At 39.6% G+C, this 12,239-nt stretch overlaps 1 protein-coding gene across 1 annotated transcript in view; it reads left to right on the top strand.

Moving 5' to 3' along the window:
* The first annotated feature begins 433 nt into the window (after positions 1-433).
* The window catches only part of htr1fb (5-hydroxytryptamine (serotonin) receptor 1Fb), a 53,828-nt gene continuing 42,022 nt past the window's right edge, over positions 434-12,239 (top strand). The window contains exon 1 of the mRNA XM_063009785.1: positions 434-501. The gene's annotated coding sequence lies outside the window, so the exon portion shown is untranslated. The remainder of the gene's footprint in view (positions 502-12,239) is intronic.

The following is a 12,239-nucleotide window of genomic DNA, read 5'->3' as shown; positions in this document are numbered from 1 at the left end:
CTTGGTAGAAATTTGCCCATGATCGTAGGGAAAATCCAGTTAGTCATTCAGTAACACCTGAGGTGGTAAGCAACCACAGAATGAAGAAATGAAGAGTACATGTCCAACCCCTCAAAGACAAGGACCAGAGGCAATAATCCAAGCCAGGTCTCCAGTACCCTGAAGCTTTGTGGCACCCACACCTTCTGGGCTACTACATTGTCTGCTTTTGAATCACCACAGAGAGTTTACTCCTTTAATTAAGATGAATTTCGCCTGCCATACCGACGTCAAACGACATGGATTATAAAGGTAAAAAATATACTCTGTTCTCTCTCACCAGCGCTCCTCCCTCTCAGTTCTGCACGCGCACTCAGTCTGCGCGCCAAAACAACCATCAGCTACAGTGAGCCGGAGCGCGCGGACGTTGGATCACGGTCCACGCGCTCTTCATCTTTCACGCGCGCGGAGGAGCTCTAACGGATTTACCTTCATTCATTTACTCACTCTGACTCAGCACACGTAAGTCTCCGTCTTATACCTTATCTTAAACACTGTTTTATATAAAAAACGATTTGATATTGTTGTTGTTTTTGATAATTTATGGCTAAAATGTTATTTTTTAAAAATCATTCACACTGAGACCAGACCGTTTTTAATATACCTGTGTCAGAGCGCGAGCAACACGACCTTTCATAAAATAGTCCACAGCATATAAAATAACATTTATGTCAACTAGGTGTTTAATTGTGGTTTTTTTCTTAATGTATGTCAGTATACCTACAAAAATAAAACTTAAGATAGTGTTCAACCGCATTCCTATACTTCTCTATTATTCACTCATTCATTCATGGTCTATTTTACCAACAATTAAACACACACACACACACACACACACACACACACACACACACACACACACACACACATACATATATATATATATATACACACACGTAAAATTAGGGCAATTTCTAGTAGCTATAGCACCAATAAAACTTTATACAGCCTTACAGACACTGTCTATTGGTCTATTTAAGCAAAAATGTAACACACACACACACACACACACATACTGTATATATATATATATATACACAGTATATATACACACAGTGGGGGAAATAAGTATTTGATCCCCTGCTGATTTTGTAAGTTTACCCCCTTACAAAGACTTGAACAGTCTATAATTTTTATGGAAGGTTTATTTTAACAGAGAGAGACAGAATATCAAAAAAAAAAAAAAAAAAAAAACATTAAATAAAAGTTGTAAATTAATTTGTATTTAATTAAGGGAAATAAGTATTTGATCCCCTACCGACCAGCAAGAGTTCTGACCCCCACAGACTGGTTATGTGCCCATGAGGCACACAAATTAGTCCTGTCCCTGTATAAAAGACTCCTGTCACAGAATCAGTTTCTTCCGTTCAAATCTCTCGACCACCATGGGCAAGACCAAAGAGCTATCAAAGGACGTCAGGGACAAGATTGTAGACCTGCACAAGGCTGGAATGGGCTACAAGACCATCAGCAAGAAGCTTGGTGAGAAAGAGACCACTGTTGGTGCGATCATTCGAAAATGGAAGAAATACAAGATCACAGTCAATCACCCTCACTCTGGAGCTCCATGCAAGATCTCACCTGGTGGGGTAAGAATGATTCTGAGAAAGGTGAGGTCAGTCCAGAATTACACGGGAGGAGCTTGTCAATGATCTCAAGGGAGCTGGGAGCAGATAAATGCTGGATATGACCCCAAGAACACCATCCCCACCGGGCATTTTTCTGCCTCCAAACACGGCTAGTGGAGCTGATGCCAAAGAGCTCAATTTTGGTCTCATCTGACCATATCACATTCTCCCAAGCTTTCTCTGAATCATTCAGGTGTTCATTGGCAAACTTCAGACGGGCATGTACATGAGCCTTCTTGAGCAGAGGGATTTTGCGGGCACTGCAGGATCTCAATCCATTACGGCGAAGTGTGTTACTAATGGTTTTCTCTGACCTCACCTTTCTCAGAATCATTCTTACCCCACCAGGTGAGATCTTGCATGGAGCTCCAGAGTGAGGGTGATTGACTGTGATCTTGTATTTCTTCCATTTTCGAATTATCGCACCAACAGTGGTCTCTTTCTCACCAAGCTTCTTGCTGATGGTCTTGTAGCCCATTCCAGCCTTGTGCAGGTCTACAATCTTGTCCCTGACGTCCTTTGATAGCCCTTTGGTCTTGCCCATGGTGGTCGAGAGATTTGAACGGAAGAAACTGATTCTGTGACAGGAGTCTTTTATACAGGGACAGGACTAATTTGTGTGCCTCATGGGCACATAACCGGTCTGTGGGGGTCAGAACTCTTGCTGGTTGGTAGGGGATCAAATACTTATTTCCCTTAATTAAATACAAATTAATTTATAACTTTTATTTAATGTTTTTTTTCTGGATTTTTTGCTCTCTGTTAAAATAAACCTTCCATAAAAATTATAGACTGTTCAAGTCTTTGTAAGGGGGTAAACTTACAAAATCAGCAGGGGATCAAATACTTATTTCCCCCACTGTATATATACACACAAAATTAGGTAGCTATAGCACCAATAAAACTTTTTACAGCCTTACAGACACTGTCTATTGGACTATTTAAGCAAAAATTTTACACACACACACACACACACACACATATATGTCCGCGTGGGTTTCTTCCAGGAGCTCCGGTTTCTAACCACAGTCCAAAAACATGCAGTCAGGTTAATTGGGACTTTGGTAGCCTAGTGGGTAGAGCTTTGGGCTATCAACCAGAAGATTGCTGGTTCAAATCCAGGCTCTGCTATACAGCCACTGTTGGGTCCTTGAGCAAGGCTCTTAACCCTGTCTGCTCCAGGGGCGCCGTACGATGGCTGACACTGCGCTCTGACCCCGGCTTCCAAACATACTGTACACCTGTATATGTATAAATGACAAATAAAGGATATCTCTCTATCTCTCTAATTGGAGACACTGAATTGCCCTATAGGTAAATGAGTGTGTGTGTGTCCATCCTGTCCAGGGTGTTACTGTGTGCCTTGCGCCCACTAAAAAGCTGGGATAGGCTTCAGCACGGCATATCCCCCTCCCCCCAGTGGCATCATTGCATGTCTTCGGTCTTGTGGGAGGAAGCCGGAGCATCTGGAGGAAACCCACATGGACACTGAGAAAATGCATATTGATGCAAACCTTTCTGCCGCTCTTCTATTATAAGGTTTTACTATGGTACTATTTGTGTTTATTAGGTTGTACTGTGGTACTCTGTGGGTTTATTAGGTTTTACTATGGTTCTCTATGTGTTGATTAGGTTTTACTATGCCACTCTTTGGGTTTATTAGGTTTTACTATGCCACTCTTTGGGTTTATTAGGTTTTACCATGCTACTCTTTGGGTTTATTAGGTTTTACCATGCTACTCTTTGGGTTTATTAGGTTTTACCATGCCACTCTTTGGGTTTTTTAGGTTTTACTATGCCACTCTTTGGGTTTATTAGGTTTTACCATGCCACTCTTTGGGTTTTTTAGGTTTTACTATGCCACTCTTTGGGTTTATTAGGTTTTACCATGCCACTCTTTGGGTTTTTTAGGTTTTACTATGCCACTCTTTGGGTTTTTTAGGTTTTACTATGCCACTCTTTGGGTTTTTTAGCTTTTACTATGCCACTCTTTGGGTTTATTAGGTTTTACCATGCCACTCTTTGGGTTTTTTAGGTTTTACTATGCTACTCTTTGGGTTTATTAGGTTTTACTATGCCACTCTTTGGGTTTATTAGGTTTTACCATGCCACTCTTTGGGTTTATTAGGTTTTACCATGCCACTCTTTGGGTTTTTTAGGTTTTACTATGCCACTCTTTGGGTTTATTAGGTTTTACCATGCCACTCTTTGGGTTTATTAGGTTTTACCATGCCACTCTTTGGGTTTATTAGGTTTTACTATGCCACTCTTTGGGTTTATTAGGTTTTACCATGCCACTCTTTGGGTTTTTTAGGTTTTACTATGCTACTCTTTGGGTTTATTAGGTTTTACTATGCCACTCTTTGGGTTTATTAGGTTTTACCATGCCACTCTTTGGGTTTATTAGGTTTTACCATGCCACTCTTTGGGTTTTTTAGGTTTTACTATGCCACTCTTTGGGTTTATTAGGTTTTACCATGCCACTCTTTGGGTTTATTAGGTTTTACCATGCCACTCTTTGGGTTTATTAGGTTTTACTATGCCACTCTTTGGGTTTATTAGGTTGTACCATGCCACTCTTTGGGTTTGTTAGTTTTTACTATGCCACTCTTTGGGTTTATTAGGTTTTACCATGCTACTCTTTGGGTTTGTTAGTTTTTACTATGCCACTCTTTGGGTTTATTAGGTTTTACCATGCTACTCTTTGGGTTTGTTAGTTTTTACTATGCCACTCTTTGGGTTTATTAGGTTTTACCATGCTACTCTTTGGGTTTATTAGGTTTTACTATGGTTCTCTATGTGTTGATTAGGTTTTACTATGCTACTCTTTGGGGTTATTAGTTTTTACCATGCCACTCTTTGGGTTTATTCGGTTTTACCATGCCACTCTTTGGGTTTGTTAGTTTTTACTATGCCACTCTTTGGGTTTATTAGGTTTTACCATGGTTCTCTATGTGTTGATTAGGTTTTATTATGCCACTCTTTGGGTTTATTAGGTTTTACCATGCTACTCTTTGGGTTTATTAGGTTTTACCATGCCACTCTTTGGGTTTATTAGGTTTTACCATGCTACTCTTTGGGTTTATTCGGTTTTACCATGCTACTCTTTGGGTTTATTAGGTTTTACCATGCTACTCTTTGGGTTTATTAGGTTTTACCATGCTACTCTTTGGGTTTATTCGGTTTTACCATGCCACTCTTTGGGTTTATTCGGTTTTATTATGCAAATTTTTGGATTTATTAGATTTTACTTTATTGAATGGGTAATATTACGGGGGGGGGGGGGCTGATCCTTCTAATTATTATCTGGACCCCCCAATACGAGGTAAAAAAAAACAGTTCATTGAGGTCATTAGTAGAGATGCATGAGTACCGATACTGGTATCGGGTATTGGCCCGATACCGCGCTCATTAACTCGTACTCGTACTCGCAAACGAGGCTCCGATACTAAACATCCGATACCGTGTGCCTAGTGCATGTTGCTGCGTTATGCCTAGTTCACACTACACGATTTTTGCCCTGATTTTCGCTCTGCGACTGGTCGGCGCTAGATTTGCCGGCTCGGGAGCAACTCGGCTCGCCGAGCGCTCGTCTAGCATGTCAGATATCTGATCTGAGATGTGCGACTGGGAATGAGTGACATGTCGAACAGCCAATGAGAACGCAGGATACGGTGTGAGGGGAAACGCAGGAGAGGAGTGTAAACAGGTGGGACGGGGATAATATAGTTTATATCAGAATACACCGGCACACACACACGTTTTACAGTATTTCTGACCTGATCGTTCTCTACAAAACATAACAACAAAACACCAACATTGCAAAAATATTTATTAACCTCCAACTCACTACAGAACAATCCATGCTATTCGTGTTGCCAAATCCACTCAGATTTATTTATTTTTCCTCCTTGATTTCATCACGTCAGCGCACAAACACTTTGATCACTCGCTACTTGTTGATGTGCATTTTTGGACGTGGTATCATTAAACTTCTCATCACTTCTCACGTGTGTTTTTGTTTTAAAAAAAAACGGTATTCTAAATAGGTATCGGTATCGGCAAGTACAAAAATACATGTACTTGTACTCGTACTCGGTTGGGAAAAAATGGTATCGATGCATCCCTAGACATTAGTTATCTAAATTGTAACATTCATCAATATTCATCAATATGCAGTTAACACACAATTTAATCCAGAAACTCAGGAAGCAATAAGGTGTTTTAAACAAGCGAGACAGGGTTACGCAGTGCAACCTTAATTAAGATGCAACCAATAATGGGAGTGAAGGCAGGCCGATGAGATTGTAAATGGTATGGTCCACATTAGGGGTGTCTGAAATCATATTCTTTGAAGCATGAATATGGAAAAATATATGTATGTATGTATGAATTTATGTATATAAAGTTGATTTATATACATATATACATACAGGGGTTGGACAATGAAACTGAAACACCTGGTTTTAGACCACAATAATTTATTAGTATGGTGTAGGGCCTCCTTTTGCGGCCAATACAGCGTCAATTCGTCTTGGAAATGACATATACAAGTCCTGCACAGTGGTCAGAGGGATTTTAAGCCATTCTTCTTGCAGGATAGTGGCCAGGTCACTACGTGATGCTGGTGGAGGAAAACGTTTCCTCACTCGCTTCTCCAAAACACCCCAAAGTGGCTCAATAATATTTAGATCTGGTGACTGTGCAGGCCATAGGAGATGTTCAACTTCACTTTCATGTTCATCAAACCAATCTTTCACCAGTCTTGCTGTGTGTATTGGTGCATTGTCATCCTGATACACGGCACCGCCATTGGATGCACATGGTCCTCCAGAATGGTTCGGTAGTCCTTGGCAGTGACGCGCCCATCTAGCACAAGTATTGGGCCAAGGGAATGCCATGATATGGCAGCCCAAACCATCACTGATCCACCCCCATGCTTCACTCTGGGCATGCAACAGTCTGGGTGGTACGCTTCTTTGGGGCTTCTCCACACCGTAACTCTCCCGGATGTGGGGAAAACAGTAAAGGTGGACTCATCAGAGAACAATACATGTTTCACATTGTCCACAGCCCAAGATTTGTGCTCCTTGCACCATTGAAACCGACGTTTGGCATTGGCACGAGTGACCAAAGGTTTGGCTATAGCAGCCCGGCCGTGTATATTGACCCTGTGGAGCTCCCGACGGACAGTTCTGGTGGAAACAGGAGAGTCGAGGTGCACATTTAATTCTGCCGTGATTTGGGCAGCCGTGGTTTTATGTTTTTTGGATACAATCCGGGTTAGCACCCGAACATCCCTTTCAGACAGCTTCCTCTTGCGTCCACAGTTAATCCTGTTGGATGTGGTTTGTCCTTCTTGGTGGTATGCTGACATTACCCTGGATACCGTGGCTCTTGATACATCACAAAGACTTGCTGTCTTGGTCACAGATGCGCCAGCAAGACGTGCACCAACAATTTGTCCTCTTTTGAACTCTGGTATGTCACCCATAATGTTGTGTGCATTGCAATATTTTGAGCAAAACTGTGCTCTTACCCTGCTAATTGAACCTTCACACTCTGCTCTTACTGGTGCAATGTGCAATTAATGAAGATTGGCCACCAGACTGGTCCAATTTAGCCATGAAACCTCCCACACTAAAATGACAGGTGTTTCAGTTTAATTGTCCAACCCCTGTACATACATGGTTTAAAATGTGTTACTATAGTACTTTGTGGGTTAAATTGGTTTTGCCATTTAAATTGCCATTTATGGCCAACAGGGGGGTCAAGATGGCACAGACGATTGCCTGACAGTCGTCTTTACTCTCCTGTTTTTATCATGGGTTTTTCCTCACTGATTTGCTGGCTCCTTGGTTGACAACCTGCCTTCTCTGTTGTATCCATAATGCTATTCCGGTGTTCCACTGGTGCGGGTCACGGCACTCTTTATTTTTTGGGAACTCAGAAAAAGCCATTGTCCTACCACTTTTTGACTGGCAATATAGAACTGTTAGGGTGTTAGGATCCATGCTGAGCGTGGGCTGCACCAGTTGGTGGGGTGCCGCTCATTTATTCTTGTGCCTGGTCTTGTTAGCCTTTCTGTACTCTTTTTCTTGGTTGTTGCAGGTTAAGCATTCTGCAAATTGGGTTCATATTTATTTCCTGCAGGTGCAGGGCTACATCTGGTGCCTCAGCTGTGAGGTGTGATGATAGAGACCCTGTTACAATGGGTTTTTTTAGGTTTTAATCTTTGGGTTTAATAGGTTTTACTATTTGACTCTATGGGCTAAATAGGTTTTACTATGGTGCTCTGTGGGCTTTATAGGTTTTACTGTGTTAGTCTATCGGTTTATTAGGTGTTACTATGGTATGTTATGGATTTTTAGGCTTTAATGGTTTTAGAGGATTTAATGGTGGTACTCTATGGGTTTATTAGGTTTTACTATGGTACTCTATGGGTTTATTAAGTTTTACTATGGTATTCAATGGATGTATTAGTTTTTACTATGATAGTCAATGGCTTTATTAGGTTTTACTATGGTACTCTATGGGTTTATTAGGTTTTGCTATGGTATTCTTTGTGTTTATTAGGTTCTAATATGGTACTTAATGGGGTTCATTGTTTTTACTATGGCTTTCTATGGGTTTATTAGGTTTTACTATGGTACCCTGTGGGTTTATTAGGTTTTATTATGGTACTTTGTGGGTTTATTAAGTTTACTATGGTACTTGATGGGTTTATTGGGTTTTACTACAGTACTCTATTGGTTTATTTGGTTTTACTACAGTACTCTATGGGTTTATTAAGTTTTACTATGGTATGCAGTGGATTTATTAGTTTTTACTATGGTAGTCGATGGCTTTATTACGTTTTACTATGGTACTTTATGGGGTTATTAGGTTTTACTATGGTACTCTGTGGGTTTATTGAGTTTTACTATGGTACTTTTTGGATATGTTTATTAGGGTTTATTAGGTTTTACTTTGGTACTGTATGGGTTTATTAGGTTTTACTTTGGTACTCTATGGGTTTATTAGGTTTTACTGTGGTACTCTATGGGTTTATTAGATTTTTACTATGTTACTCTATGGGTTTATTGTGTTTTAATATGGTACTGTATAGGTTTATGAGGTTTTACTATGGTACTCTATGGGTTTATTAGGTTTTACTGTGGTACTCTATGGGTTTATTAGATTTTTACTATGTTACTCTATGGGTTTATTGTGTTTTAATATGGTACTGTATAGGTTTATGAGGTTTTACTATGGTACTCTATGGGTTTATTAGGTTTTACTGTGGTACTCTATGGGTTTATTAGATTTTTACTATGTTACTCTATGGGTTTATTGTGTTTTAATATGGTACTGTATAGGTTTATGAGGTTTTACTATGGTACTCTATGGGTTTATTAGGTTTTACTGTGGTACTCTATGGGTTTATTAGATTTTTACTATGTTACTCTATGGGTTTATTGTGTTTTAATATGGTACTGTATAGGTTTATGAGGTTTTACTATGGTACTCTATGGGTTTATTAGATTTTACTATGTTACTCTATGGGTTTATTGTGTTTTAATATGGTACTCTATAGGTTCATGAGGTTTTACTATGGTACTCTATGGGTTTATTAGGTTTTACTATGGTACTCTATGGGTTTATTGGGTTGTACTATGGTACTCCATGGGTTTAGTAGGTTTTACTATGGTACTTTGTGGGTTTATTAGGTTTTACTATGGTTTTTTAAGGGATTATTAGGCATCACTCTATGGTCTTAATAGCTTTTACTATAGCGCTCTGTATGCTTATATTGTTTTACTGTGAAACTCTAAGGTTTAAATAGGTTTTACTATAGTGCTCTATATGTTTATTAGGTTTTACTGTGAAACTAAGATTTTAATAGGTTTTACTATGGTACTCTATATGTGTATTAGTAGTAGGTTTACTATGGGATTTTATGGGTTTAACAGGTTTGACTTGTAAGTGACTATAATACAGTAGTTTTACTATTGTGATTTTATTATTGTGGTATGGTAACGATCTAAAGATCCCAAATATATCTGTTATCAACATCAATAATGAATTATCATTATAAATATTTCTTCTTACACACATAGATGAGTAAGCTATAGCACTAATAAAACTTTACAGCCTTACAGACTCTGTACACGGCTGCTGATATGAAAATATGTCTCATATTTCTTGTAATTATTCTAGATTGAATTAGCTTTCTTGCAGATCAGTCATTTTTGTCTCAATATAGAAATTAGCTTGAGGTAACAGAAATGTTATTCTCTAATGATATATAACAAACCTAAAAATAGGGTAAGGCAATGCGTCCTAACCAAGCTGGTGTATTTCTAAATGCACTGCAATTTAAACTGGAATGAAAAATGCATTCATGTGATTATAATTATAGATGATTGAGTTGTTGGATAATTAGGATGTTACGTCTGATGATTATAACTGTCTCTTGCTTAATAAAGAACAGCAATATGTGTTTAATTACTCATGCTTAACGAAATGATAGAAACGTTGTGTAAAATGGCTGTGATTTCAATATCGTTTAGGCTTTTCCAGCTGAGCTCAAATCATCCTCAAATGGTGAAGATAAATAAACAAATAAACAAGTAAACAATTGCAGCATTAAAATATGGATTTGCTATCTGTGCTGTGCTACATGAAAAACCATCTTTCAAAGAAAAGCAGCTGCTCAAGATGAATGAGTGAATAAATCAGTACCTTTGTGAGCGAGTGTCTTTATTGCGGTACGTAAAGCACAAACTGTGCTATTAACGTTAAGCTGTGTGGTTGTTTGTGTGGCGTACACTACTCGGCTATTTCAGTCCATGTTCATTGCTATCGGGTGCATAAAATCAAACATTGACAATAAAATTGGGCATACCGAACAGCTCAGTGACTTTCTACATTGCATTGTCAGAAGCACCTTACCAGTGAATTCAGTACTTTACATTTCTGTGTTGCCAGAACTGCCTGGTGAGCTGCAAAAATAGGACAAACATGGCCACAAAGATAAGTACACCGACCGGCCATAACATTATAACCACCTCCTTGTTTCTACACACATTGTCCATTTTATCAGCTCCACTTACCATATAAAAGCACTTTACACTACAGAACAGGTATTATTTGGGTGGTGGATCGTTCTCAGCACTGCAGTGACACTGACATGGTGGTGGTGTGTTAGTGTGTGTTGTGCTGGTATTGAGAATAGTCCACCAACCAAAAATATCCAGCCAACGGCACCCCGTGAGCAGCGTCCTGTGACCACTGATGAAGGTCTAGAAGATGACCAACTCAAACAGCCGCAACGGATGAGCGATCGTCTCTGACTTTACATCTACAAGGTGGACCAACTAGGTAGGAGTGTCTAAAAGAGTGGACAGTGAGTGGACACGGTATTTAAAAACTCCAGCAGCGCTGCTGTGTCTGATCCACTCATACCAGCACAACACACACTAACACACCACCACCATGTCAGTGTCACTGCAGTGGTAAGAATGATCCACCACCTAAATAATACGTGCACTGTGGTGGTCCTGTGGGGGTCCTGACCATAGAAGAACGGGGTGAAAACAGGCTTAAAAGGTATGTAGACAAATAGATGGACTACAGTCAGTAATTGTAGAACTACAAAGTGCTTCTATATGGTAAGTGGAGCTGATCTAATAGACAGTGAGTGTAGAAACAAGGAGGTGGTTTTAATGTTATGGCTGATCGGTGTATATATACAGTATATAAGAAAATTGGTTCTTTTTGGTGGAAACTTACTACCAAAATAAGTTTATTAGTAGCTTCTTGGGCTGTGTTTCCATGACCAAGTAGAACCTAAGCAATGTAAAAAGCCAGATGTCACCTAAAGCAGACATTCCAAGTTGCAAAAACTCATTTCCGGGAGGTACCCCGGACCATGCCCCCTTTTTAAATTATTTTTAAAAAAAGATAAAAAAGCTTTCGCACACATCAAAGGACATGGGTGATAACAGAACTTTTAGAAGCTGCTTACTGAGCTACTTAGCTAACTGTTCGCGTCACAACCACATTAATTTAACGGATTTATGTTCCCTACATAGTGCATACTAGATAGTATTTTAGATATGAATTCATGTTCCCTACTTAGTGCACTAGACAGTATATTAAACATGTTCCCTACACAGTGCGCTAGATTGTATATCAGATACCGGATTACATACGCGATCGGGAAAAAAGTGTGTGTGTGTGTGTGTTTGGACGCTTGTTCTAGATTCCGGGAGATTTTATCGGACTTGCGGGCATCAGGGTGCCGCTATGTATATGCAAGAGTCTCCCGGAACTTCCGGGAGACTTGGGATGTCTGCCTAAAGTGGTGTAAAGCACTTTGCCATTGGACTTTGTGATGGACAGTCACTCAGTACATGGAGGCATTCCACTTGCTTGTCAGTCGTGTTTGAATAATTGTTTGCTTGGGTGGTGTCTTTAGAGAAAACACTCAAGTGAAGAGCAAAATGTGTGTGTGTGTGTGTTTTATTTAGAACTTTGGCTTAAAAGCCTTCTTGTAAATTCCTGTCAGTCCTTTTATTGCTTATAGTT

Source organism: Trichomycterus rosablanca, chromosome 15 (genome assembly GCF_030014385.1).
Source record: "Trichomycterus rosablanca isolate fTriRos1 chromosome 15, fTriRos1.hap1, whole genome shotgun sequence".
Taxonomy (NCBI): domain Eukaryota; kingdom Metazoa; phylum Chordata; class Actinopteri; order Siluriformes; family Trichomycteridae; genus Trichomycterus; species Trichomycterus rosablanca.
This window is presented reverse-complemented; position numbering and strand designations above follow the sequence as displayed.